This window comes from Cydia fagiglandana, chromosome 27 (genome assembly GCF_963556715.1).
Source record: "Cydia fagiglandana chromosome 27, ilCydFagi1.1, whole genome shotgun sequence".
Classification (NCBI taxonomy): Eukaryota; Metazoa; Arthropoda; class Insecta; order Lepidoptera; family Tortricidae; genus Cydia; species Cydia fagiglandana.
Window position 1 is genome coordinate 5255976 of NC_085958.1, and position 26706 is coordinate 5282681.

The following is a 26706-nucleotide window of genomic DNA, read 5'->3' on the forward strand; positions in this document are numbered from 1 at the left end:
TGTTGCCATGTTTACGCATAAAATGTGTCAAAAATATGACAGTTACGTACGAACGTATATATTTGGAAAATTCCTGCGACTCATCGTAAAACATTAATGAATGCAAACCCTTCTGAATGGGTTCCGTTGATGGTCCGTTAAGATTCTGCCGTTAACTTTACGAGTGTTAATGTTAATTTATTGAAGGATTGTTAAGTCAGCGTTACATTGTACGAGCTACTGGCAGAGTAAGTAGCTCGTATTCTATCGCCTTACCGCGCCGTACTTTTAACATTTAGGTTTCTTTCATTTATTTATTTTTCTTCTTAGGCTAGGTCATTTATAACATGAATATAAAAGTAAAATACAAAAACACATAAAAAACAACAAAAAATAAGTATAAACACATTATAAAAAACCTAACCTAGGGTGCCGCCAGCAGCGGGGCAGGTTATTATTAGGTTTTGGTTGAATTCTCACACATTTCAAAACACTATACGTAGGTATACATACATCGGCTGGAATAGCAAGCAAATAGAATATTGCTCCAAAAACCATACATTTCATATGTAAAATAAAAATAAACTAAGAAGAAAATTATAACTGGGTAAAAACAGGCGGTCTTGACGCTAAAAATTAAGTAAATTGTTTTAATTGTTACTGGAATAGTATTTGGTTCATAAAATGATTATTATTCTTTATATCACACACAGCTGGCAAGACCCTATTTCCCGGCCTTCGTAGTAATGTACTAATAATTTGGCAGGGCAGAAATGATTCTTTTTTACCTATCAACATATATGACAAGTTGTCACTGACAGAGTCGCTTCGTATCTTCGAGCAACACCGGCTTCCGACATGTCGGAAGGGAGGGGCCCAAGCGATATCTCGCCGTACAAATCTTTCTGCCATTTTTCGCGGGGGAAAGTTGCACTCAGTCGCATTTCTCACACACTTACATACAAAATCCAATCTGTAATGATGACACAAATACATAGAAAATGACACACGTCAAAGACAAATCTTGCAAACCTCGATCTCTTTTTGTGTACGGACGAGTGACTAGTGTCACAACACGCACACTGTAACGTAGACATTTTCTTAGATTTTAAATTAATATTTTTGGGTTGAATTCCTTTTCTTATTTCAACGATTTTAACAATATCCCAAACTAACTCGATTGATTGCACTTCTTTGCATAATCTGTTGCATTCAGATGCACCTTTTGATGCTTATCTGTTGTCGGGGTTGTCATATGAGTAAAAATAATTAAAACTTGAGATATTTATGTTGTCACTCCAGGAAAACTTTGTATGATTTAGGTATGATTTTTATAGATAGAAAATAAGTTTGATGTAAAACAAAACATATAAATTACAGACTTACAAAGTGGCTCTGAAATGAAACCTTATTAGATTTAATGATAAAAATATATTTCTTAGGCTCATGAGTGAATTTGTCTAAATAATCAGTTCAGAATTTTCGAAGAATTTGTGTCTTCAGGGGATTGGCACCCTACTTTTGTTTTTTTGCCTTTTGTTCTCAACATATGAGAAGGTCATTCTGAGGTGACATGCACTTTTGATGTGTGGACCCCTCCGGGGACGCACGCTCGCATGAGCCCTATTTTGTGATAAGACCACACATTCCACATGGTGGTCAAAATGGTGGAAGCAGTTCGAGTCCTTCGGTGTGTTCCACTGAGTAAGTATAAATGGAATTTAGCTGTGATCAATTCCACAATGGCGCGAAACATTGTGGGTTTGTTCTTAACCAAGTTTTGGTTCTTTACAGAGTTGACTCCTGCTCGAGGGAAGGGAGCGCTCCGCCAGAAGTCCTAACAGCTTCCAGTGCGGTGAGCTAAATTTCGAATTGTTTCATTTTTTCTCTAGCGGCCATAAAGGGCATCGGCTAATATTTCCTTTTCTCGCTTTGCAGGAGCCGGGATGTTTCTAGAAGCTTTTGATGTTTCTAGAAGTTTCAAGATGTTTCGAATTTGAAGTTTTAAAATGATGCTGTGGGATCTGACCCACGTCATCTGCACTGGCCGGCTCCAACCAGGTTAGCAGTCAGCTTCCCGGGGATAGGCGAGGTCACTCCCCGCTGCTCCAGGTCCGGTAGCAGTTTTTGAGGTCGGTCCGATGCATCTTTAATTTTTAAATTGCGTCTGCGCTCGGCTACAAATTTAAAATGTGATTTAGAGCAATAGTTATTTTAATTTAAAGTTTTGAAAGTTCTGGTGCATAAAACTTAGGTATTTCGAAATTTAGTCTTTAGTAATTAATTAATTGGTGTAAACCTTATAACATGAACCTGTGAAGCGACCCAGCTATACCACTGAGCTTTTACATAATAATATTAGGTTAATAAAGTTTGTTAGATATCAATTTGTTTAATTGTTTCTCCTCCTAGCTTTCCTACAGCAAGGTTTCCATTTAGTTTATTTTATTTTATTTTGATTTCAATTTATTTTGTTAACATGGCTGTTTTTATTTTTGACAAGCCGGAGCTTTCCATTCATTTATTTTACCCCCTTTCAAAACACCCGTGTTACAATGGCGCCCAAGGATTTCAGGTTTTTAAATAATTACTTGCTGCAGGAAAAGTCTAGATTTATTTTTATGCACCAGAAAATAATTTTGTTTCACTCACCTTTTGTAGAGTATTTTGTTACATTTCAAAGATTTTTTGGGTATTGCATACCATAATTGGGGCATTTGCTCACATTTATGCTGTTTTCTGTACATTTACATGTAATTATTTTCGAAAATCATAGAATTTTGTATGATACATTTAGAGGTTATGAAATTTTGCTGACTTGACAGATGTCAATAACACGTGTTGCATTTTTAGTAAATTTGGATACTATTTTGAAGTTTTGACACTAGAATTTCGTTTGGTTTCACTTTTAACATTTAAATTTCAATGAAAAAATAAGAATTTTGTATTTTGTAACATAAGATAGGAGAACACAATTTTGCCACTTGTGATCACTTGTAGTAATCTATATTTAGTCCAGAATTTCATATTTAGGAGGAAAATATGTGAATTTTAGTAGAATGTTGTTTTGTGATTTTTATAGATTTGATGGAACGGCACTTTCATAAATGTTTTATAATGAATTTTGTAATTTTTTATGTTTTAACAGTTAAGCCGGAAGGCATAATAATTTCACCACATTTCAAGTTTGTTAAGGAAAACAATAGTTATGTTAACATTATTTTATTTTATTTTCTATACACAGCACAGTTTTTGTAAACATGAAGCACCAGAAATTTCAATGCAGTAGCATATTTAGTTTAATAAAGTTGAAACGCAACACTCAATTTCACAGCTTATGGATAGGTACATTTATTTAGGGTGGTCAAGCCAATCTGGAGATCATCCTAGGTCCAAGGAGCTGTGGAAGCGATGTCGGCATTTTGTTTTTCAGAAATCTCCGCATAGCCGCAGGGGAAACAGTTTAGTATGGAAGTCTGGTCTGGCAGTAGTGTCCGGCGAGATGCTTGTGGTGTTTCATGATCATTTAACTTCTTAAAGAATGAAGATATTCTTCTTCGGCGTGCTAGCGCTTATAGTTCCAGAACAATTGACATGATTTCATTTTCAAAATTATAAATTCCTGTGATCCGGCAGTCCAGTTGTAGAAATGGCTGGATGCCTTTTGTTTTGTAGTGGTAATATCCAAATTCAGCACGGTTTTGATGTAATCTGTAACAAGTTCACTTAAATTTTGAGGTATGCAATACATTTTTTTGGTTAGTTTAGTTTATTTGACTTTGAAATGACATTTAGCGTTGATTTTGAAGGGAGAGGGAAAATCGTGTGAAATAAGATGATTCCTGATCTCAAGATTTAGTGTTTTACCTGTATTTTTGGTAGTTTTCGGTTAACTCTGTGTAGTTTTGAGTCGCTGATTTAGCGTTTTTAATATTTACCGTAATTCGAGTTTTTAACGGTACTTCACACAACGTAAGACTTGTGTTTCATATTAGATGGTAATTTTCCAAATTAAAATGATATTTGCAACCAAAGTTTTGTTCTTTGTAGTTTAAAGTGCAAAGTAAGGTTAAGTCATGAAATTGTTTTTTTTTGACACAGTAAGGGTGCGTTCGGAAACGCGTAAACTTTAGTAGTGTTTTCTTTAATTCGTAACGAGTTCAGCGTTTATAAAAACGCTCGTTTTTGGAAAATGATTTTGTAATTTATTTGTTTAAATATTGACATTTATTTAGTTAAATACAATATTACTATAGGATTTTTGGTTTATAACGTTACGAGATTTGGTTTTTAGTACTCAAATTTAATGTGATATATTAATTTGAAGTAGTTTTTTTAATTTAGACCTTATTTCGCCAAGAATACAGTTTGTAATCTCGGTTTGAGAATTGGCGGGAATTTCGAATAAGGCTGGCATGTTTAGGATTTTGACACAAGTTTTGGTAGGTTTTCAAGAAGGTGGTATTTTCCAAGGCCTCGCCTACACAAGAACGTTTTGTTTCACGGTTGTCTCGTTTGGAGTGTTGGGTATTATGGTAAAATATCCAATCACGACATTATGCACGGTACGTGGTGAACAGCACTGACTGTATTCACTACTAATTTTGTTGCGGGGATGGAAGAACGGGATTTGTAATGCGTGAAGTATGGTAGGGGCGACAGATGAGATATGAACGGTATGGTGAAGTGCGTGATGTATAATTGGGGCGAAACAACTTGCTCACTTTTTAAGGTCAGAGCGAGTCCTTAACATAGCCAAGGGTTTGTATTTCGGTAGTACTTAGGTTTCGAGTGCTTACCACACTCGAGCACGGTTTTGTGCAATTTTGCGTATTTGTGGCTACGCATTTGGTCGGTATGGGGTTCATACCCAGCAGTTACCATTTTTGAGGGGCTGTTTTAAATTGGGTTCTTGCTTTTTTGGACATATCGACCGCGGTACCCCTTTTGGTTTGGTACCTTTTGTTTATCGTGTTGACGATCCAGTGAGCCATTTTTGAAGGCATTGGAACGGCACTCGGTGTCTCCGCCACCTCTTTTCATGCCTGCTACCGCAATGCAACTCAGTCAAATGGTTGAAATTTTTTCGATTTAGTATTTATGGTTTTAGAGTTTAGGGGAGTTATCCTTGGACGCACGACCCCTCGTCTTGTACCAGTCGTCGTGCCGCCAAGGACGACAAACCACTCACCTGCTATATACCTCGTTTTTGTTTAGGTATACCATTTTTTTTGTTTTGGTTTTTGATTCCGGAGAGTTGGGGGGACAGGTGTGCCTCACCAACTCAAAGGGCCGTTTTGGATTTTTTGGGTTTAATTTGATGATTGTTGTCTACCTGAAGGGTTGGGACAGGCCTTAGTGTCCTCAACCGGTAGGGTTACAAAAAAAGGTGTTCGTTGAAGGCTTATAGTTAGGGGACTATTATGGGTCTCATTTTCGCCCGGTCTAGCTGAGTTTTATTTTAGGAATGCTGAACATCGGTCCTGGCGGTTGGTTTTTGGCTTTCTCAGCACAACAAGCTTTTGTCGCGTTGTACTGAGAAGGCCAACGGTTTGTTTACGGGTTGGAAGGATAGACTGAGGTTTTTTTTCTATGTGCAGCGCAGTTGGCCGCATAGTTTTTTTTTCACCTTCCGTGGTACTGACGTGGGTTCGAGATTATTATTTAGATTTTTTTTGTTCGGTCAGAACAGCAGTATTTTTAAATTGTTTAACGTTGGTATGATTTTACTTTAAGATTTTTTGGGGGTTCGTTTGAGCATTTTTGGTATGTTTTAAATCTCGAAGTTGCGTCAGACTTTTTGTTTACATTCTAGGTTTTCTAGGTCAGTTTGAGTAGGTTAGTTTTCTTGCCTTCACTTTGTTTTAAATTTTGTTTTAGGATGAAAGTCGCTGAGGACAGCGAGCGGTTCACCTACGTTGAACCTTAAAATCGGGGAGGGGGGTATTGTAACGTAGACATTTTCTTAGATTTAAAATTAATATTTTTGGGTTGAATTCCTTTTCTTATTTCAACGATTTTAACAATATCCCAAACTAACTCGATTGATTGCACTTCTTTGCATAATCTGTTGCATTCAGATGCACCTTTTGATGCTTATCTGTTGTCGGGGTTGTCATATGAGTAAAAATAATTAAAACTTGAGATATTTATGTTGTCACTCCAGGAAAACTTTGTATGATTTAGGTATGATTTTTATAGATAGAAAATAAGTTTGATGTAAAACAAAACATATAAATTACAGACTTACAAAGTGGCTCTGAAATGAAACCTTATTAGATTTAATGATAAAAATATATTTCTTAGGCTCATGAGTGAATTTGTCTAAATAATCAGTTCAGAATTTTCGAAGAATTTGTGTCTTCAGGGGATTGGCACCCTACTTTTGTTTTTTTGCCTTTTGTTCTCAACATATGAGAAGGTCATTCTGAGGTGACATGCACTTTTGATGTGTGGACCCCTCCGGGGACGCACGCTCGCATGAGCCCTATTTTGTGATAAGACCACACATTCCACATGGTGGTCAAAATGGTGGAAGCAGTTCGAGTCCTTCGGTGTGTTCCACTGAGTAAGTATAAATGGAATTTAGCTGTGATCAATTCCACAATGGCGCGAAACATTGTGGGTTTGTTCTTAACCAAGTTTTGGTTCTTTACAGAGTTGACTCCTGCTCGAGGGAAGGGAGCGCTCCGCCAGAAGTCCTAACAGCTTCCAGTGCGGTGAGCTAAATTTCGAATTGTTTCATTTTTTCTCTAGCGGCCATAAAGGGCATCGGCTAATATTTCCTTTTCTCGCTTTGCAGGAGCCGGGATGTTTCTAGAAGCTTTTGATGTTTCTAGAAGTTTCAAGATGTTTCGAATTTGAAGTTTTAAAATGATGCTGTGGGATCTGACCCACGTCATCTGCACTGGCCGGCTCCAACCAGGTTAGCAGTCAGCTTCCCGGGGATAGGCGAGGTCACTCCCCGCTGCTCCAGGTCCGGTAGCAGTTTTTGAGGTCGGTCCGATGCATCTTTAATTTTTAAATTGCGTCTGCGCTCGGCTACAAATTTAAAATGTGATTTAGAGCAATAGTTATTTTAATTTAAAGTTTTGAAAGTTCTGGTGCATAAAACTTAGGTATTTCGAAATTTAGTCTTTAGTAATTAATTAATTGGTGTAAACCTTATAACATGAACCTGTGAAGCGACCCAGCTATACCACTGAGCTTTTACATAATAATATTAGGTTAATAAAGTTTGTTAGATATCAATTTGTTTAATTGTTTCTCCTCCTAGCTTTCCTACAGCAAGGTTTCCATTTAGTTTATTTTATTTTATTTTGATTTCAATTTATTTTGTTAACATGGCTGTTTTTATTTTTGACAAGCCGGAGCTTTCCATTCATTTATTTTACCCCCTTTCAAAACAGCCGTGTTACAACACTAACACATTTTCGTTGAAGTATGTCATTGACGTCATTGTATTCTGAGAGATGAGAAGTCGGATTTGTCGCTCGACCGATCCGCAATTTGTACTGAGCGAGCAAAATCGATAAATCCAACAATTACTTGAGACTAAAATATAATAATTGTATTTAAATGTAATTTAACGTATGATATGTAAAAAAAAAATTACATGTGAAATGTAACACTTTCTTTTTGTAAATTTGATGTCCCACACCTCTTTTTATAACTAAAAACCGAGCAAACAGGCATTTTTGTGCAGCAGTGTTCACGCGCGCGTCTGGACTCAGTCTAGTGAAAAATCCAAGTGCAACTAGTTTTATTACCCGCGCTAGATTAAATTGACGCGCTAATCTTGTACCTCGGCAGAAGGGAAATAGTGCGAATGCCGCCTCCCTTCCGTGTTGCTCGAAGCTTCGTATAAGCTAAATTAAATTCTTCGGAAGTATTTTATAATACATATTAAATTTCCATGCTAAATAATTTTCCATCATATTTAAATCGACAGGTACAGTCAGCAGCAGAAGTTGCTAAGCGGGCGAGGTGTTCAAAATTACCTTGACACGCTCTTATTCTGTTAACAATAAAGTCGCGTCAAGATCATTTTGAACACCTCGCCCGCATAGCAACTTCTGCTGCTGACAGTACTTTGTAGACTACACCCAGCACTACTGCAGTATTACCTATTTAGTTTAGTAGCAAGTTCCATAGAATGACACTTTACTGCCGCAAATATCAAAATCTATGTTGTTGTTCGGGTTTTTTGACATTTTCGGCAGCATTGCAGTCGACAGTTATGTCACGCTGCAATATTGAAACAGTAATGCAGTCTGAAGCCAAACCAGTGAGGAGACACTCCTGACTTCGGGGCAAAGCTCCGTTCGACTCAGCATTGCTCCGAGCAATTATTAGGGTTGGCACCACTTGACTTCCGTTTGCGTGAACGACCACATAAAATGGGACATTATCTATGAAAAGGGACCTTAATGTCGATGGCGCTTACGCCGCATAGCGTAGCGCGGCATTGTATTTATATCGGAGCATCGTTAATAATAGCGTAAGCACCATCGACAATAAGGTCCCTTTTCATAGATATCGTCAAAAATAATTACTTGTATTTTGACAACCCTAAATGTGACGTCCCACGGTCAAAGGTACCTTATGGCGGGTATGGAGTTATGCATACCCCAGTAATCTACAATAAATAAGCTATCGATAACACAAAAGATCAACCTCCTAAGTTGCGTAGTTACAGAGATATGATTTTTTGAAAATAATGTTGTGAAATGAGCAACTTTACGATAGAGAAGTTTTAAGTTTAGCCGCCTAAAAAACTATGTTCCTGAAGTAAGTTACATAGTTGACTACAAATAATAATACCTTATATATCTGAGATTAAAAAAATGTTGCGACTTGTTCTGTAATGCAAATAGAAACCTTTGATATCGACTGATTTATGTGTATACTAACCAGTCTCTTGAAAATAAAGTTTTATTTCATTTTCACGATTGATTGCAATGAGCTCTCAAGATTTAAATTTTATTTATTAGAAAACGACACTGAGAGACAGTTTAAGCAAAAAACAATACCGATTTAGAGGTGAAAATGTATTTTCTGACTTTTTCATATAAAATCAGAAAATTGAATATTTTTACTTTTAATGTAACACACAATCAATTTTTCTGACCACATATGAAAGAAATTCTGTCATTCAAATGAAATAAATCCTAAAACCCCAACTAAATACTATATTTAACCCCTTATGACACTTTAAACTTACATAACAATAACAGTATTTGCTCCATACATTTACGAAAAGGTACCTTATGGAAATAAATCTAATAATACATCACTACAAAACATCAATCACATTGAAGCTTTTATCTTTTATGAATAGAAACTATTAATTTAAATTAAACTGCCACAAATTTAATTGGTTCTTCGTCATAATAATCTTAAAAAAGACCAATAATTTGTATGTAATGAAAAGGTACCTTGTGGTTAAGTTACATGATGAGGCATGATGATGATGGAACAGTTAGGATAAACTAATAATATTTTGGGGTAAAGATGTTATAAATCGTCTATTTCTTATCAATAATATATTTTGGTTGCCATTGAAGACAAGCGGCATTGAGGTTCAATGACCTTAGATATTCCATAAGGTAATGCGTCGGGTATTGGCATTTTTCAGCAAACCAATGGCTGATTTATTGCATGCGACCAAACCAAATGAAGATTATTCTAGTTAAGAAAGACTTGACGAGAGTAACTTTAGTATAATAGCAGGCTACTTGGATTTATAATGTCGGTCGATGTACGGTTATAATATTTGCTAGGCGCCCCAACCAGAACTGAAATTATCAAATTAGTTTTGCAGAATGCTAATACAGTTCTCTACCAAACTTCTTTTCCCGTATTGACTAGTTTTTTTGGAAATTTTCAAACTTTTTTCCATAAGGTACCTTTTTACTAAACTCTGAGACGACGTTACTAGGCTTATAACTAACTTATAACAAAAATAAAAACAGGTAAACAAACGTTACGCATTAAGGTTTGAGATCACGCAATAAAAAAAAATTGAGCATTTTTTCACCTCTTTACAAAACATTTCATAACTCCGAAACTAGAAACCCTCATAAGGTACCTTTTCCCGTGGAACGTCACAAATAAAGGGATAGGTCCATAAGTTAGAAAGGGATATCATGATTCGACCCTGAATCGCTGTCAATCTTCGGTTTTGTAGGAAGTGTCCTTTCTGTGCCTAAGTACTATTACTTATTCTGTGTCCAAACGTCACCTTTAGGCACTGGTCCCACCGCGAGCTAGTAAGCTATGAGCTATCGGCTATAAACACGAACAAAAGATAAGCACTCCCGTGTAAATAAAAGAGACACGGCGATATTTATAGCTCACCGCTGGGCGAGTAACTATAAATATCGCCGTGTCTCTAAATGTTCGTGTTTATAGCCGATAGCTCATAGCTTACTAGCTCGCGGTGGGACCAGTGCCATATGCCACGAGTAACTCGCACTATACGACTCGGCCATAACAATAAAATGGGCGTTCTTGACGAATCACTTCACGTAATTCGAGTCATTAACTTAACAAGGTTTAGTAATCGTAATATATTGACTATGTCATCAAGGATATTCACTTTATAGTGGTTTTACTGTGCGGGAGTAAACGGGGCCTTTATGTTAGCACACTAACCTGTCAAATGAGCTATCTACTCTTTTGGGCCCGGGTATGTTCTTCAACTACGTCCGAAAGAGAGGTATGGGCACTGCGAATGTCTAAGTACAAAGGCGAACTTATCCCTTTGAGGGATCGCTTCCAGTTAACCTGTCAAATCAGCTATGTATACTCTTCTGGACCCGGGTACCTATGTCATTAAACTACGTCCGAAAGAGAGGTATGGGCACTGAGAATGTCATCTCGCTTTGTGTGGTAGGGCACAGCACAGCGGATGTCATACCAGATTTAGAGCAGAGCCCAACTGGGAGAGAATCTCCACCTTACAGAAAACCGCAGCCGAATGACACTAGATTATATTTAGTTACTATCCGGTATCCGGCCTATCCGGACATGATTTTTATATCCGGCCGGATACCGGATAGTAAAATTACTTGAATTCGGAGTAAACTAATTGGATTTAAGAAACAGTCTTGATCATAATCGTACTTGTTTATTATCTTAAAACAAAACAATAATTCCACTGACTTGCACGCGCACTCATTTCGAACCTAGAAAGGAAACAGGTCAAACCTGCAGAATGCGCACCTGTAAAACCGAAATGTAGGTATAGTTCCGCTGGCCGAATATTCGGCGACCGGATACCGGATATTCGGCCGATGGTCAGGCCGAATATGCGGTATCCGGCCAAACAACTATCCGTTGCATCTCTACACTAGATACCTACCCTACTCATAGTGTTGTTCCTGCCGGTGAGTAAGCCAGAGCTCAACGAGGGTGCGGTTTGTTAGGGGTCGGCACCACGCATGTACTCTACCTCTAGAGTTGCAGGCGTCCATAAGCTACGGAGACTGCTTGCGATCAGGCGGGACGTATGCGTGTTTAATAATTCAAAATCTCAAATACCCCTTCAATTTTCCGACATAAAAGCCTTTTACTTTTAAATGTCTCAGAGCGGAGTTTCCTCCGAATGACGTAGATTTGAGGAAGATTGACGTGACACGCGCTTGCGTGCTCACTCGTGCGGACTGATATATGAGTAATATACACTAATACACTGATCCGAGGAGGGTATTCGGTGCAATTTTATTCGTCTTTTAAGACGTCAATTCCACGCGCAAGGCTGTTTACTTTCTAAGTGGAACTTAAGTTTAGAAAAAATAAACATAATGCCATATTAACAGTTATCATGTTTTCATACATTTCGCTACAGTGTTAACGTGCTCACGTGGCCTAGTTCAGACCTAGCCACATTATGTAAATTCCTTGCTTGAAGAAACGAACTTAAGTAGCTACATAGAAAAAACCCATGACTCTTATAAATAGGGAAATCTGTGTTATATGTAGGTGTCGTAGTCAGATCGTATAATCCGCCGTATTACATTACGGCTAGCCGTTTTCAAAAACAGGGGCGTTTTGAAATGTGGCGGTTCGACGATTAGCCGGATTGTCATTGCGATACGTTCTTCAATAAGGCGGCCTACGTTTAGCCGCATCGTACTACTATTTTAGATTGTAGAGTGACCAATTCTTTCGGTCGCCTACGTAACCGGAGTTTGACAATGTTTGCAATTTAATTTATTTTTACCATGGTCCCACCGCACTACATGTGTTTCTTTTACAAAAAAATTCCTTCACAACTTAAATAGACTCGCGGGGCTCCTATTTCTGGGCGGTTTGCCCTTCGGGCATCTGAAGCTACCTAACGAACCTAACCTACTTACCTACCTACGCTTTTTTCCCAAGTGTAATGTTTTCACGGATGTCTCACTTAATAAATAGGTAGGTAGGTTAGGTTCGTTAGGTAGCTTCAGATGCCCGAAGGGCAAACCGCCCAGAAATAGGAGCCCCGCGAAGCGGGGCTCCGTCTAATTAAGTTGCGAAGGAGATGTTATTTGAAAAGAAACAGTCCGACGAACTCCAGATTTGATGGACACCCCAGCGTTTGTCAGACAGCGCCACAAGTGTTAAAAATGGGAACTAAAAACTGTCAAAACGGCGGCTAATGACTCGCTGCATTACATTACGGCTAGCCGTGTTGAAGAACGTATGGCGCCGAATACATTCCGGCGGATTCTCATTCAGCCACATTCAATACGGCTAATCGTTAAACCGCCGCATTTCAAAACGCCTCTGTTTTTGAAAACGGCTAGCCGTAATGTAATACGGCGGATTATACGATCCGACTGCGACATAGGTACAGTCAAAAGTTTTAATTTATGACCGATTTTGTACCTTATCATTATCACAGTGACAATTAAATAGTGTGAGGTCTCTAGCGACCTTCATATTGATCGTCACTATGACAAAGTACGAAATGCGTCATAAAGGGGCATTATCTATGAAAAGGGACATTATTGTCGATGGCACTTACGCCACTCAGCGTCACGCGGCATTGGATTTACATCGGAGCATCTTTAATAATGGCGTAAGGGCCATCGACAATAAGGTCCCTTTTCATAGATAACGCCACAGTTAGGTAATACTTTCGTACCTACTTACTCACACAAATAAATGCCCCTACCGAAATTAGATCCTAGGATCATTGGCTGACCATGCAAGGTCATATCAAAGAGAATAGATTGCATAGAGACGGATTGTCAAAGTAAATATGTAGCCACTGTAAATTTACTGCCATCTTTCGACAGAATTATTTTTTATTTATTACTCAAATAAGTGACACAGCATTACTGTAAAAACGAAGGCACTGTGAAACTACAAAATCAGAATACAAGGAAAACAACAAAAAACTACAAATAAAAACCAAAGACAAATTAAACATTAGATTTGAGTGACGACGTAACAGCGTCGCTCCGTTGCGTCCTCTGACTCGGCGTAGAATTCGGCAGGTTGCCCCGGTACCAGATGATAAAACTATTAGAACGCTATTTGACTTTGATCATTATTATTTTACTGATATGTGTTAACTTATTAAATATCAATATTAACGCCATCTACTCGACTATAGGCCAAGGGTATGGTGAAATCTTTTCGAGCGATGGCGCCATAACCTTCAGCCTACTCTCGAGTAGATGGCGTTAATATTAATATTTAACAAGTTAACATATATCAGTGAAAGAATAATGATCCAAGTCAAATGGCGTTCTAACAGTTTTAATCGTCTGTCGAAAGATGACAGAAAATGCACTGTAGCTACATAATTACCATGACAGTAACTTTCTATTTCAAATTCTCTTTGGTCATGTCTAGGATTAACCGACAGCATTCGTGAATAGTTAATATTCATCAGTTTCCATTACTTCTCATTACTTTATTCAAAGGATAATCTTTGCCGTAGGTAACCACATAGGTAGTAGTTACCTACAGCAGGCGTGGCTCAATTCGCGATTTCGTCGCTTTGCAACAGGTAGAAGTACATCCGTTCTACACCAACTTTGGTGGCTAGTCATAAGCCGCGCGTGGCGCTGTCGCCACCTAGCGGCCGTATCTGTCCTGATCGTAACAGACGCGTTTTGTTAGAGAGTGTCTTCTGTACCTAGTACTATTATTTATTCTATGCTTACAGACAGCGATCCCGTACCCATATCAAAGCAAATCCCTGTCGATATCGACCTTTGAATATTACTATTTTAATAGCAACGATCCGTAAGGAAAGCCTACGAGGCCTATTGGTAATTTAATAGCTGTATTAGGTACTTCGGTATAATATTGGTATGTTACTGAATACTGATATGAAGTTAGCACAAATAAGTAAGTGAAGATTGGAAAAATTAACATTTACCTATAAATAAATAAAATAGCCTTTATTGCTGTTTCTTTCCTTACAATTAATATGTGCCTACTTACTAATAAAACTAACTAAATTAATTTAATCCTAACTTAAGTCAATGTTATCGACAACTGGGTGTTTGTGTAGAACAGCTTGTCTGCATGTCGACAAAGGCCTCCTCTAAAGATTTCCATTTGTATTCCTGTCTCTTGCTAAAGGGGTCCATACCGGACCAGCGATTTTCTTAAAGTCGTCTTCCCATCTTTTGGTTTGTCTGCCTCTATTTCTTTTGCTGTCTCTTGGATACCATTCTGTTACTAACTTAGTCCATTTCTCTTTAATTTCTCTTAGCTTAAGCCCCGTCCAACGCCATTTAAACTGTCTGTAGACCGTGTGTGCATTTTTAAATTTTGTTTTCATTTTTATTTCTTGTAATTTCACTCTATCCCTTCTTTTTATACCTAAAAAACTCCTTTCTATTGAATTTTGACAGGCTTTTAATTTACTTTCTTGTCTTTCTGTTAAAGCCCATGTCTGGCATTCGTATAGTAAGCATAAGCATGGTATAATGCATGTTTCATACTTTCTTCTTTCCTTTCATGGGCATATCCTCATCATTTACCTATATAGAAACCTAAATAATAATATGTAGGTAGTGGAAATATTCATTCTTCTTCTTCTTACTCGCGTTATTCCGGCATTTTGCCACGGCTCATGGGAGCCTGGGGTCCGCTTGGCAATTAGCCCCAAGAATTGACGTAGGCACTATAGTTTTTACGAAAGCGAAGTGGAAATATTCACTGTCAGCGCGTAACTCTCTGTAGCTTAGTGTGTAGAGAGGCAGGCTGTAAAGGTTGACTCACGTTAGACCGGGCCGTGGCCGGACCGGAGCTTCCGGAGCTTCGTTTTCTATGGAAAGCACCACGTGATCACCGATCAGCCGTCATAGAAAATGACATGTCGGACGCCCCGGCCCGGGCACGGCCCGGTCTAACGTGAGTCATCCTTTATGCATGAATTGCTCAGTATAATCCCAAAACCTCTCTGGCAACGGGAATGCATTTATTTTTTAGCCACCGTGTATACTACTTAGTAAAGACGGGCCTTACGGACACTAAGAAGAGGTGCCAGTTCGTTGGTGCACAAATCACTTTTGCACATTATGTTCGGTGGTGCAGACAGTCATGTTCGCTGAGAATTATAATATAAACTAGTATAAATTTCACTAGATAGCGTGACGTGAGTTCGCGTTTGCGTTGTTTATTTTTGTATGGGATTTTGAACAGAGGGACGTTTTGGAAACTCAAAATCCCATACAAAATGACACTTAACGCAAACGGGTACGTCACGCTTATCGAATGAAATTTACTCTAGGGGTACGGGTTTATCTTTATTTTTCTAATATTTGCTTCCATCCGGGAATCGCCAGGGAATTTCTCAATTTTTCCTCTATTAGAAAATAATTTGTGCTATCGTTTCCAGACGTTTCTATTTACCTAATAAAAATATTTTATCCTTAATCGATGTTCTTTCTTTCTTTTCTTTTTATCCCTTTTCAATCTTTGAGATGTAGGCCTCCTTAAATTTTTGCCATTCTGATCTATTATGTGCCCATTGTACCCATTTTGATCCAGCCGTTTTTTTGATGTCGTCATACCAACGCATCTTTGGTTTTCCTACTGGGCGTGACTCTCCCCAGGGTCTCCACTCTACCGATAATCGATGTTATCAATACCTAATTAAGAAAAGATGTTTAAACTCAAAAAGGCGTTCAGAGCCACCGACTTTAAATGTACTTAAGCTTACTAAGCCACTTTCAACCTTAATCTCAAAGGATAAGACTCAAATCATGATGTTATGGATGCGGATGTTGTCACTCTAGTCACGTTTGCGATTGTCGACCGCCATTTTGACAGCTTAATTGGACAAATTGTCTAAATCCGGGCCCTTTTGGACATTTTGTAACATTTAGGACCGTGTGGGAAATATTAAATATATTAAGAACGGGTCACTCACGTATTTTAAGTTGAAAAACGCTCGACATGTTTCACTCCGTACCGAGGAGTGTCATCAGGAGCTTGCGTTTACGGTGACGGACCGGCGAAAGAAAAGTTTGTGATTCAGCGAAAAGTACGGGAGGCTATCGAAATTAGTCGTCATCCGAATTTTAACCGTGATTGTGGTTGGTCAGTGCCTACAAGCTGGAAAACTGTTTTGGGTACTAAACATTTTTGGCGGCCTAAATCGTGATTTCCGACCTATGTGCAGCGTGTCTACACAGGTAGCATCCCACACCAGCATCCGTCCCAAGCTCCAAGGAACTAAAGCTCATCCAGTCGGGCCTCTTGCCATCATCTCTGATAATGCCAGTCGGCTCAAGAAGAGCAGGCACATTGATGGTGGCAAGGCTTACATAGTTAATTTTCGTAACACAAATGAATCAATTATTAAGACTAGTCACAGCTTCTCTGCGCTTTATTACGTAGCAGTGGCGGCGCCTCCATAAAAGCCGATTCCCACCGGCTTGCCTGTGTTTGGACGTTTGAGCAGAGTTGAAAAGAAAATATGTAAGCCAAATTGCCTATGGATATGTTTGACGCGCCGTCACTTACGTAGGTACAATTATTTTGTAATTCACTCAAATGATACAATAAGACACAGCTGTCACAGAACCCTGCAACTAGGGTTTGCACGACGGATCCGAAATGTATGGGAAGATCCGCGGATCCGGATCCAGATCCGCGGATCCGGATCCAGATCCGGATAATTTCATACATTTCGGATCCGGATTGCAAACCCTACCTGCAACAAACGTTCACAATTAGGTCAGAGTTGAGTGTAAGTACGTGATTTAACTCCAAGATTTATTCAGCAAATAGGCCACAAGGGCACTTTTAAATGTCAATTTACAAGCAACACGACCGGTCTGCCGAAGCCGATGGTCCTGGGTTCGAATCCCAGTAAGGGCATTTAATTGTGTGATGAACACTAGTATTTGTTCCTGAGTCATGGGTGTTTTCTATGTATATAAGTATGTATTTATCTATATAAGTATTTATATCGTCGCCTAGCACCCATAGTACAAGCATTGCTTAGTTTGGGGCTAGGTTGATTTGTGTAAGATGTCCCCAATATTTAATTTAATTTTAACAAATAACTATTAAAAAATACCATTACAAATAGTCTTTGGGTCACGAATTTACATATGCGTACCAAATTTCAATGTAGGTAATTGGTCCAGTACTTTTGGAGAAAATGGGCTGTGAGAGACGGAAAGACAGACAGTGATCCTATAAGGGTTCCGTTTTTTCCTTTTGACGTACGGAACCCTAAAACCCGAATAATCGTTTATTGTTTGAATGTATTATTCTAACATTGAAAAATCCACAGCCTCGGCAAACATCGTCTTTCATGTTAATCCACACAAGAATATCGTCATTTTATATCATTCGTACATTTTCCATATAATCCTTCGCTTCCATATTCGCTTGGAGCACTAATCCTTTGTGTGCATACCGGTTTGCTTCGTTTCAAAACCGGGTATATCATATTTACATATTATAATTTATGTGCTATAAGAGGGACTGAGGCTAAGGAATGTCGGCAGCTTAGTGATAAGAGCGTGGGACTTTCAATCCGGTATTCACAGGCTTAAACTCCAGCTAGTGTAACCTTATTACAAAAGGCATAAGGTCCACCGATGTATAGTTAACAGTGTGGGCGATGGTACCAATGAGTTTTTCTTTAGGTATGTACGATATATCATTTGATATTTACCAGTCGCTTTTCAGTGAAACAAAACATCGTGAGGAAACCGGTCTATGTAATCCCGATAACGCCTAGTTCTCCGTTTCATCTTCACAGGCCTTTGCGTCTATTGCAGACAATATATTATTATTATTTAGACTTTATTTCGGACATCATGGATCCATAAGTGATTAGTTAGGTAGAATATTACTTATCACTAAATTATGCACTGGAATTTACACTGATTTATGCATTGCTGTTTAGACAACGGGTTTGGTGACTGTGGAGGCCGATGCGTGAGCGGCACGATCTCCCACATTTTTCATCAGTTCTCAGTTTACTATGGGGAACATTTTCGAGCGAGAACGTTCTCTACGCAAACTAAACGTTCTTGAGAACGGCTCAATGTCAGATACTGTGTTTTGTCAATGGTGAGTGGTTGATCCTCCATATCTGGGTCGTGGTGTCGGGTCACGTGCGGACACTTGTTTGCAACCTAATTCTGTGTTTCTTGCACTGTTATTAGTGTTATTACTGCTTGTGATGTGTTTTTCTGTAGCTTGGTGCACCCTTATAGTAGTTAGTAGTAAGATAGGAACTGTATTGTCAAATACACATGTATTTATCCTCGTATTTGAAATGAAAAGTAGAGTTTTTAAATAAAAAATACAGGTTTTATTAGATATTCCTTCTGCCTGTCTAAATACATGATAAGTAGGTATATTATTGGTAATGCATTTTTTTTCTAAATGGAAACTTGCTTTAAATTCTCGTTTTCCGAGAATTATCTTGCGTTTTTGACAATGTTCTGCAAATTTTAATAACAACTTCCGTGTGACACAGACATATTAAATATCTTAAGAACGGGTCACTCACGTATTTTAAGTCGAAAAACGCTCGACATGTTTCACTCCGTACCGGGGAGTTCCGTTCTTAAGATATTTAATGTTCTGCAACCTTGCTATATCAATCAGTCTGTCAGTACTGACGTTGATTGAAGTAGCATGACAAATACGAACGTTTCCGAGAAAATACGATGGAAAACAAGCACTACATCTGTACTATGGGACAAATGTAGCTAAATTCGTGGAATGCTCCTCAAGAACAAGTCAAACGAGAGTGCAATAAAAGTCGAGATGCATCCTGCACTCCCTATTGTACCAGATGTTTACTATCTCGAAGCCTGGAGCCATTTTAGTTACAAGTATTGCCGCAAAGATAAAATGGACTGCGTTATGTAATATATCGATTTAAGCGCCACATTTGGAAAAAATAGAAATTAAAAAACAGCCAAATATCACAGACCTCTACTTTTATTCAGAGACCAAACTTTTATATCCGCAACGCAGGCTTCGTCAGGTAAACACAAATTTACAATCAGCTACAGGCATCGTCACAAAAAACTACAGCAATAAAATCAGCAACAGGCTTCCTCATCTCACTTACTCTAAAAATACACATTAATAAGAAACAAAAAAAAACCGGGCAAGTGCGAGTCGGACTCGCGCACGAAGGGTTCCGTACCATAAAGCAAAAAAAAAAACGGAAAAAAATGCAAAAAGAAAACGGTCACCCATCCAAGTACTGACCACGCCCGACGTTGCTTAACTTTGGTCAAAAATCACGTTTGCTGTAAGGGAGCCCCACTTAAATCTTTATTTTATTCTGTTTTTAGTATTTGTTGTTATAGCGGCAACAGAAATACATCATCTGTGAAAATTTCAACTGTCTAGCTATCACGGTTCGTGAGATACAGCCTGGTGATAGACAGACGGACGGACGGACGGACGGACGAACGGACAGCGAAGTCTTAGTAATAGGGTCCCGTTTTACCCTTTGGGTACGGAACCCTAAAAAAAAACAAAAAAAAACCTACCGATAAAATACCCTCCAACTCACCGCCAGCAGGCAGTATACCCAAAAAGCTGGCCGCATTTCCCCGTTGAATAGCGATGCTAATTCTCTGGGCAAAATACTGGCCAGCCCTCTGGTCACTCGTGGCATCGACCAAACGCGAGGCCAAATCCTTATATAAGCGCCGGGCGCTGGGCCCCCACGACTCTAACGTTTCCACCCCAAAAGGCTCAAATATGTAAACACAAAATATGTAAAAACAGTTATGAATGAAGACCTCTACGGCTTTTGTTGTGTTTTAATATTTTACTTCATTCAAAAAAAAACTTTTATATTCACGTTGTAAAATAATTTGAACCTACATTTTCGGGTAGTTATAATATTTATTAGTTAACCTACTAAATACAAAACCGCCTGGATCAGTCACTGAACGACCTGACTTTAACCTACATTATTTGATCATGTAGTGTTTTCATCTACCCTCAAATGGCTTAAGGAGCCATTTGAGGGTAGACTGGCTCCTTAAGCCATTTGAGGGTAGATTTTGTTTACTTTTATTGAAATACCTAACTAAAGATACAGACTTATAAGATATTATTTACCTACAATTGTAGTTATGATAACGAAAGTGACAAAAAGTCCAAAGGTTTCTAGCTCGTTGACATAATAAATACTTGCCCTAGTTTTATTACGTCCCTTTAACCTATCCCGTGATCTAACCCTAATTCAGCCGTCGTCTCACGTAATGTCAGAAATTTGCACTTTAATTTACTAATCCATCCCTACACTCGATCCACCCTTTCATGCGATTCACAAAGGAAATATCTCGTTTATGAGGTTATTGGCCAAAAAGCGAAAACATGTACCTACTACCAAACATATTGCGTCACAGTTTCATTTTCAAAATCAGAATATCACTCCGAGAGACTAGCCAATCACCCGGCCGCGTAGCCAAGATGCCGATCGCTTACGCTCCGTAGCGATCGAAACGCAACTGTCACTGTCGCACTAATATGGAAGAGTGATAGAGAGACATAATGGTTTTCGTTGTCGAAGCGATAGCGATTGTAACCTTGGCTAGGCCGGCAGGTGACAATCGTTATAAACGGCAAACAAAACTGATGTAAATAAACTTAAAATAAATAAAATATACGAATACATATTTAGTAAAATGAATGAAAACCATAGAAAACTTAAACAGTGTGATCATCATCATTCGCTTGCCCTTATCCCATTCGCTTGGGGTCGGCGCAGCAGGATCTATATCTGAATCCCTAAAGTTTTTTCTCCTATCTTTGCATTCCCTAATATTGTTTGTCATAATGATCAGTTGTCCTAACACTCGTATACCCTAATTTTGGTTTCCCTTTTATCGACTGGCCGATTTTTTTTAGTTCTAATTTGTTTTTCCCTAATGGCACTTTCCATATTGGGTATTTATCCTAATGTTATGTAGCATAATTCTTTTTTTGCCTAATTATTGTTAGGCCTAAAAATTATATATCCTAACCATCATGTTACCTAATTTTACTTAGCCTATCGTTTCTTGACCTAATACTCGTATGTCCTAATTTAAATTTCCCTCCTAACCTGACCAATGGCAGCATTTCATTTTTGCGAGGATCGCAGTTCTAACCTAACCTAACCCACTTTTCTGACAGCAGTTCGTTTTTTCGAGGGTCACAGTTCTAACCTAACCTAACCCACTTTTGTGGCAGCAGTTCGTTTTTTTGAGGGTCACAGTTCTAACCTAACCTAACCCACTTTTGTGGCAGCAGTTCGTTTTTTCGAGGGTCACAGTTCTAACCTATCCTAACCCACTTTTGTGGCAGCAGTTCGTTTTTTTGAGGGTCACAGTTCTAACCTAACCTAACACACTTTTGTGGCAGCAGTTCGTTTTTTCGAGGGTCACAGTTCTAACCTAACCCACTTTTGTGGCAACAGTTCGTTACCATTCATTATGGAAAGTAATTGTTATGATAATTCATCAATAGGAAAAGTAACTGTTATGATAATAGATCATTAGGGCAATAGCCATTAGGTCAAAACAGTGAGAGCATGTTATTTTATGCCAAACATTGTTAGGGATTTCGAAAATATGGTAAAATACTTTAGGGATCTTGATAGTTATGGTATAAATGCTTAGGTCAAATGATTCTTAGGCTAACCATTACATTATGGAAAAAAATAATCGATATGACAATTGATTGTTAGGGCATGTGCCCATTAGGACAAACCAGTTAGAGCAAGTGACTTTAGGACAAACGTTGTTAGGGATTCAGAATGACACCCGGCGCAGCATGTCTTTTTCTTCCATACCTCTCTCTCGCCCGTCATCTCATCATTCACTTGCGTTCGTTTCATATCGTCTCTCATGGCTCCTCTACACGATGGGCCAACGCCGGCCACTCCAAGGGTAGAAGCCATGCGGTAGAATGAGATAGCAATATCACTTGCTCCCTCTAACGCATAAATGCGTCCCTTGGAGTGGCCGGCGTTGGCCCATCGTGTAGAGGAGCTATCACACAGTCCGTCCATCTTTTTCTTGGTTTTCCTCTCCCGTTACTTCCCTCCACATTCATTCGTAATACTTTTTTCGTCACATGACTTTCATCCCTCCGCAAAACTAAACAGTGTATGAAAATGGTAAAGTTAAACCAAGAATAGTCTGCAACGATTTTAATAGCATTCGCAGTGCCAGTGTTATTTATGCGCCATAATTTCATAGAATAGTTTGACGTTTAAAATAACACTTACACTACGTGTGCTATCAAAACCGTTGCAGTCTTATCTTGGTCTAACTCTATCTAAAAAAGAAACCTCTCACTTAGCTAATAATCTATTATAGTGTAGATTAGACTAAGTCTGTCCGCAAATATTGTAAATTTTATTTGTAATAAACAGTTTAAATTTATTTATTTATTTTATCTACATTTGAATTTTCGATTAGCGTTTGTATTTATAATCGATCGCCATTTTGAATACGGCCCGGTTTAACCACGCGAAAAGCTTCATAATACGCCCCGTTTTACGCACGCGAAAAGCTTCATAATACGGCCCGTTTTACGCACGCGAAAAACTTCATAATACGGTCCGGTTTACGCACGCCAAAAGCTTCATAATACGGCCCGTTTTACGCACGCGAAAAGCTTCATAATACGGCCTGTGATACGCACGCGAAAAGCTTCATAATACTTGTGAATAGCGTAGAAATAATATAGCCAGCAATTAGGACCGGCATATCAATTACATGGGCCCTTAAGGGTCGATAGTTGCCTAACATCTGTACGATATCTGTACAGTCATCTGCAATAATATGTTACACAACGAAGCCCGCAAAAATATCTGACACGATCTTATTTGTAGAGCCATTAGAGAGTGACACATATTTTTGCGGCCTTCGAAGAGTTATATTATTGGAGGTGACTGTACATCATTATATTGATATACTCGAAAATATCCAGATCAGCATGAATTCATGCTTCAATGGATTCCAATTATAAGATGTTTTTTGAAGTTTCGTACTGCCGTATTCGAACTTCAAGATATTCACAAGAGACGACACGTACTAGATCCATTCTAGATACGTTATAGTTTAGATATCAACTAGTTCTCTTTTGTAGCGCAATTCGGGCAACCAATGTCACTTTTACGTTAGATAGAGTAAGATATCTATTGGATGTGAATTCGATCTCTAAGTCATATCCTGTGGAAATCGTTCAAGAGTACCTCCAGAATCGCGCAAATTAATGTCAAATTTGACAGGTTAGATCTTAACATTATTATCGTTATCGTATCTTGGTGATGTCTAAAAGACATCTAACAGATGTCTATTTCAAAATCCGAATCCGGCCCGTAGTCTATTATCTAACTTTTTCGGATCGATAGATATCGTGACTAAAAAAATTTTTTACATTTTTTGATGTGTTTCTTTAGGTAGGTATGTTATTTTTATTACCTGTCTCATTTCCAAATGTATTTCAGTGTTATCTTAATGTTGTACACAAGTGAAGTTAACAGGCGTATTCGGGAAACGAGATAATTGCAAGATTGGAGACGAACTAGAGATTTTTGGGATCTACATTAGATATCGACTAGATGTGACTTGGATATCTAAGTCATAACTTGTGGAAATCGTTCAAGAGGACGTCCAGAATCGCGGAAACGTCAAATTTGACATATCTACCTTACAAATTTAATGTCTTTGAATTATCCATATCGTAACTTCTTGATGTCTAATAGATATCTAATTCATTTTCCGAATCGAGCCGTATGTGTTTATAATACATAAATGTCGGTGGTCAAAAAAGCCCCTGTACATATTGGGCCAACGCAGGCCAGTCCAAGGGTAATGCGGTAGAATGAGATAGCAGTAGCACTTGCTCCCTGTAACGCATAAATGCGTCCCCCAGACTGGCCCACGCTGGCCCACGCTGGCCCAATATAGGTATGTACAGGAGCCTAAAGGTATGAAATTAGCTTATCGATAATCGACATGCTACGCACCCAACAAGGGTACGTAGTTCTAGAGACATTGCCGTATTCGAACTTCAAAATATTCACAAGATACGACACGTACTATAGAACCATTCTAGATACGTTATAGTTTATATCAACTAGTTCTCTTTTGCAGCGCAATTCGGGACTTTTACGATAAATAGACTAAGATATATATTAGATGTGAATTGGATCTCTAAGTCATATCCTGTGGAAATAATTCAAGAGTATCCTCAGAATCGCACAAATGTCAATTTTGACAGGTTAGATCTTAAACATATCGTTATCGTATCTTGGTGATGTCTAAGGGCCACTTGCACCATCCCACTAACCCGGAGTTAAGCGGCTAAACCGTTAACCAAGTGTCAAATTGTACTGGTAACCATGGTAACTCCAGGTTTAACCCGTTAACCCCAGGTTAGTGACTGGTGCCAGTGGCCCTAAAAGATTACTAATAGATGTCTATTTCAAAATCCGAATCAGGTCCACAGTCCATAATAGTGACGAGGAAATTCGTCAAGGGTTTCTAACAAAAATAATATCATTATATTCTCAATTACTAAACCTTTTAAGGACTCGCTGAAATAATAATTTAATCATATTCATTATCAATCAATCTTCCGGTTAGGAGAGTAATTTTTAAAAGTCTATTCGCACGAATAATCAGATTAAGTTCCTTTTAGTTCAATTGCTAATTGAAATGGCTCTTAAAAGGATCTGTCCGATTATTTCAAAGACTTTTACTTAAAAGACGACCAGAATAAAAATGAATTAAATTGAGTGGTAATGAATAGCAATGGGCAATTTCTGAAACATTTCTCATATGTATTACCATCTGCCGTATTCGAACTTCAAGATATTCACAAGAGACGACACGTACTAGATCCATTCTAGATACGTTATAGTTTAGATATCAACTAGTTCTCTTTTGCAGCGCAATTCGGGCAACCAATGTTACCTTTACGTTAGATAGAGTAAGATATCTATTAGATGTGAATTGGATCTCTAAGTCATATCCTGTGGAAATCGTTCAAGAGTATCTCCAGAATCGCGCAAATGTCAAATTTGACAGGTTAGATCTTAAACATATCGTTATCGAATCTTGGTGATGTCTAAAAGATATCTAATAGATGTTTATTTAAAAATCCGAATCGGGCCCCTTAACTGTGACTTATTTCAACTTTTGAAAATTACATAATTGTCAAGAAACGTTTCTTACTTAATTGACAAGATAAGTTTCTGACAGTAATGTTACTGAATAAATTAGGTACACATAAATGCTGCATAAATGTCACATCTCCGCTACTTTTGACGTCAGTAGAACGGATTTATTGATGGGACCGTGTTGTTCGGCTGCGTTCGTGGCCCACAAATGTGACGTTTTCTATGAAAAGGGACCTTATTGTCGATGGCGCTTACGCCATTATTAACGATTCTCCGATATAAATACAATGCCAGGCGACGCTGTGCGGCGTAAGCGACATCGACAATAAGGTCCCTTTTCATAGATAATGCCCCAAATGGTCTCGCCGGAAGATCAGCGCTGACTTTCGGTTTACCATCATGCTGAGGCGGTGGTAAAAATTATCAACAATGTGCACACTGAATAAATTGTGAACGTATTTTAGAACTGACCTGTATTTATAAGGTTCGTGCAACTTTTTCTTAAAGGGGCCCACTGACCAGTTCGCCGGACGATATCAGCCTGTCAGTTAAACGCTACATTTGACAGCTCCGAACAACTGACAGATTGATATCGTCCGGCAAAATGGTAATCTGTGGGCCCTTTAAAATATTAAGAAGATGAAAGAAAGCTTGAAGAAATTAATATTAAGATTCTAGAGACTTCAACTTGAACTAACCATTCACTAAGCGAAAAATTTAAAAGATTAGTCTGGCCTGAGTGTTACGAATTAGTCCTTTTCACATTTTAAACTTTCCAACCAATTACACTTTTCAATATTAAAAGCCATCAGAATATTTCAAACTCAAATTAGACAATTCATAAAAGGCCCGAGGCCTTTTATAAAGATAATTTCACGATTCTTAAATGATAATTTGGCAATATAAAAGTGGAATCATCTAATTGACGGGGGTCGAAGCAATTTTATTTCGTAGTTACGTTAGTCTGCGTTATTTGAAGACGTTGGTGTATGGTACAATTTAAAAGTGTCTATATCAAGCTTATATTGTTAAGAACTATAGATAATAGAAGTGGAAAGATGCTTGGGCACCTGATACGACACGACGAATTTATCGAA

General features: G+C 38.3%; 1 protein-coding gene and 1 long non-coding RNA gene across 3 annotated transcripts in view; one reads left to right on the top strand and one right to left on the bottom strand.

The window, feature by feature from the left end:
• The window catches only part of LOC134677883 (synaptotagmin-7), an 836427-nt gene that overhangs the window by 160529 nt on the left and 649192 nt on the right, over positions 1 to 26706 (top strand). The window lies entirely within an intron of this gene.
• On the bottom strand, positions 1396 to 4041 carry LOC134677957 (uncharacterized). Its single transcript, XR_010100136.1, has 2 exons — positions 3847 to 4041; positions 1396 to 3690 (listed from the first exon to the last, which is right to left on the bottom strand). It is a non-coding gene; the product is annotated as an uncharacterized LOC134677957 (long non-coding RNA).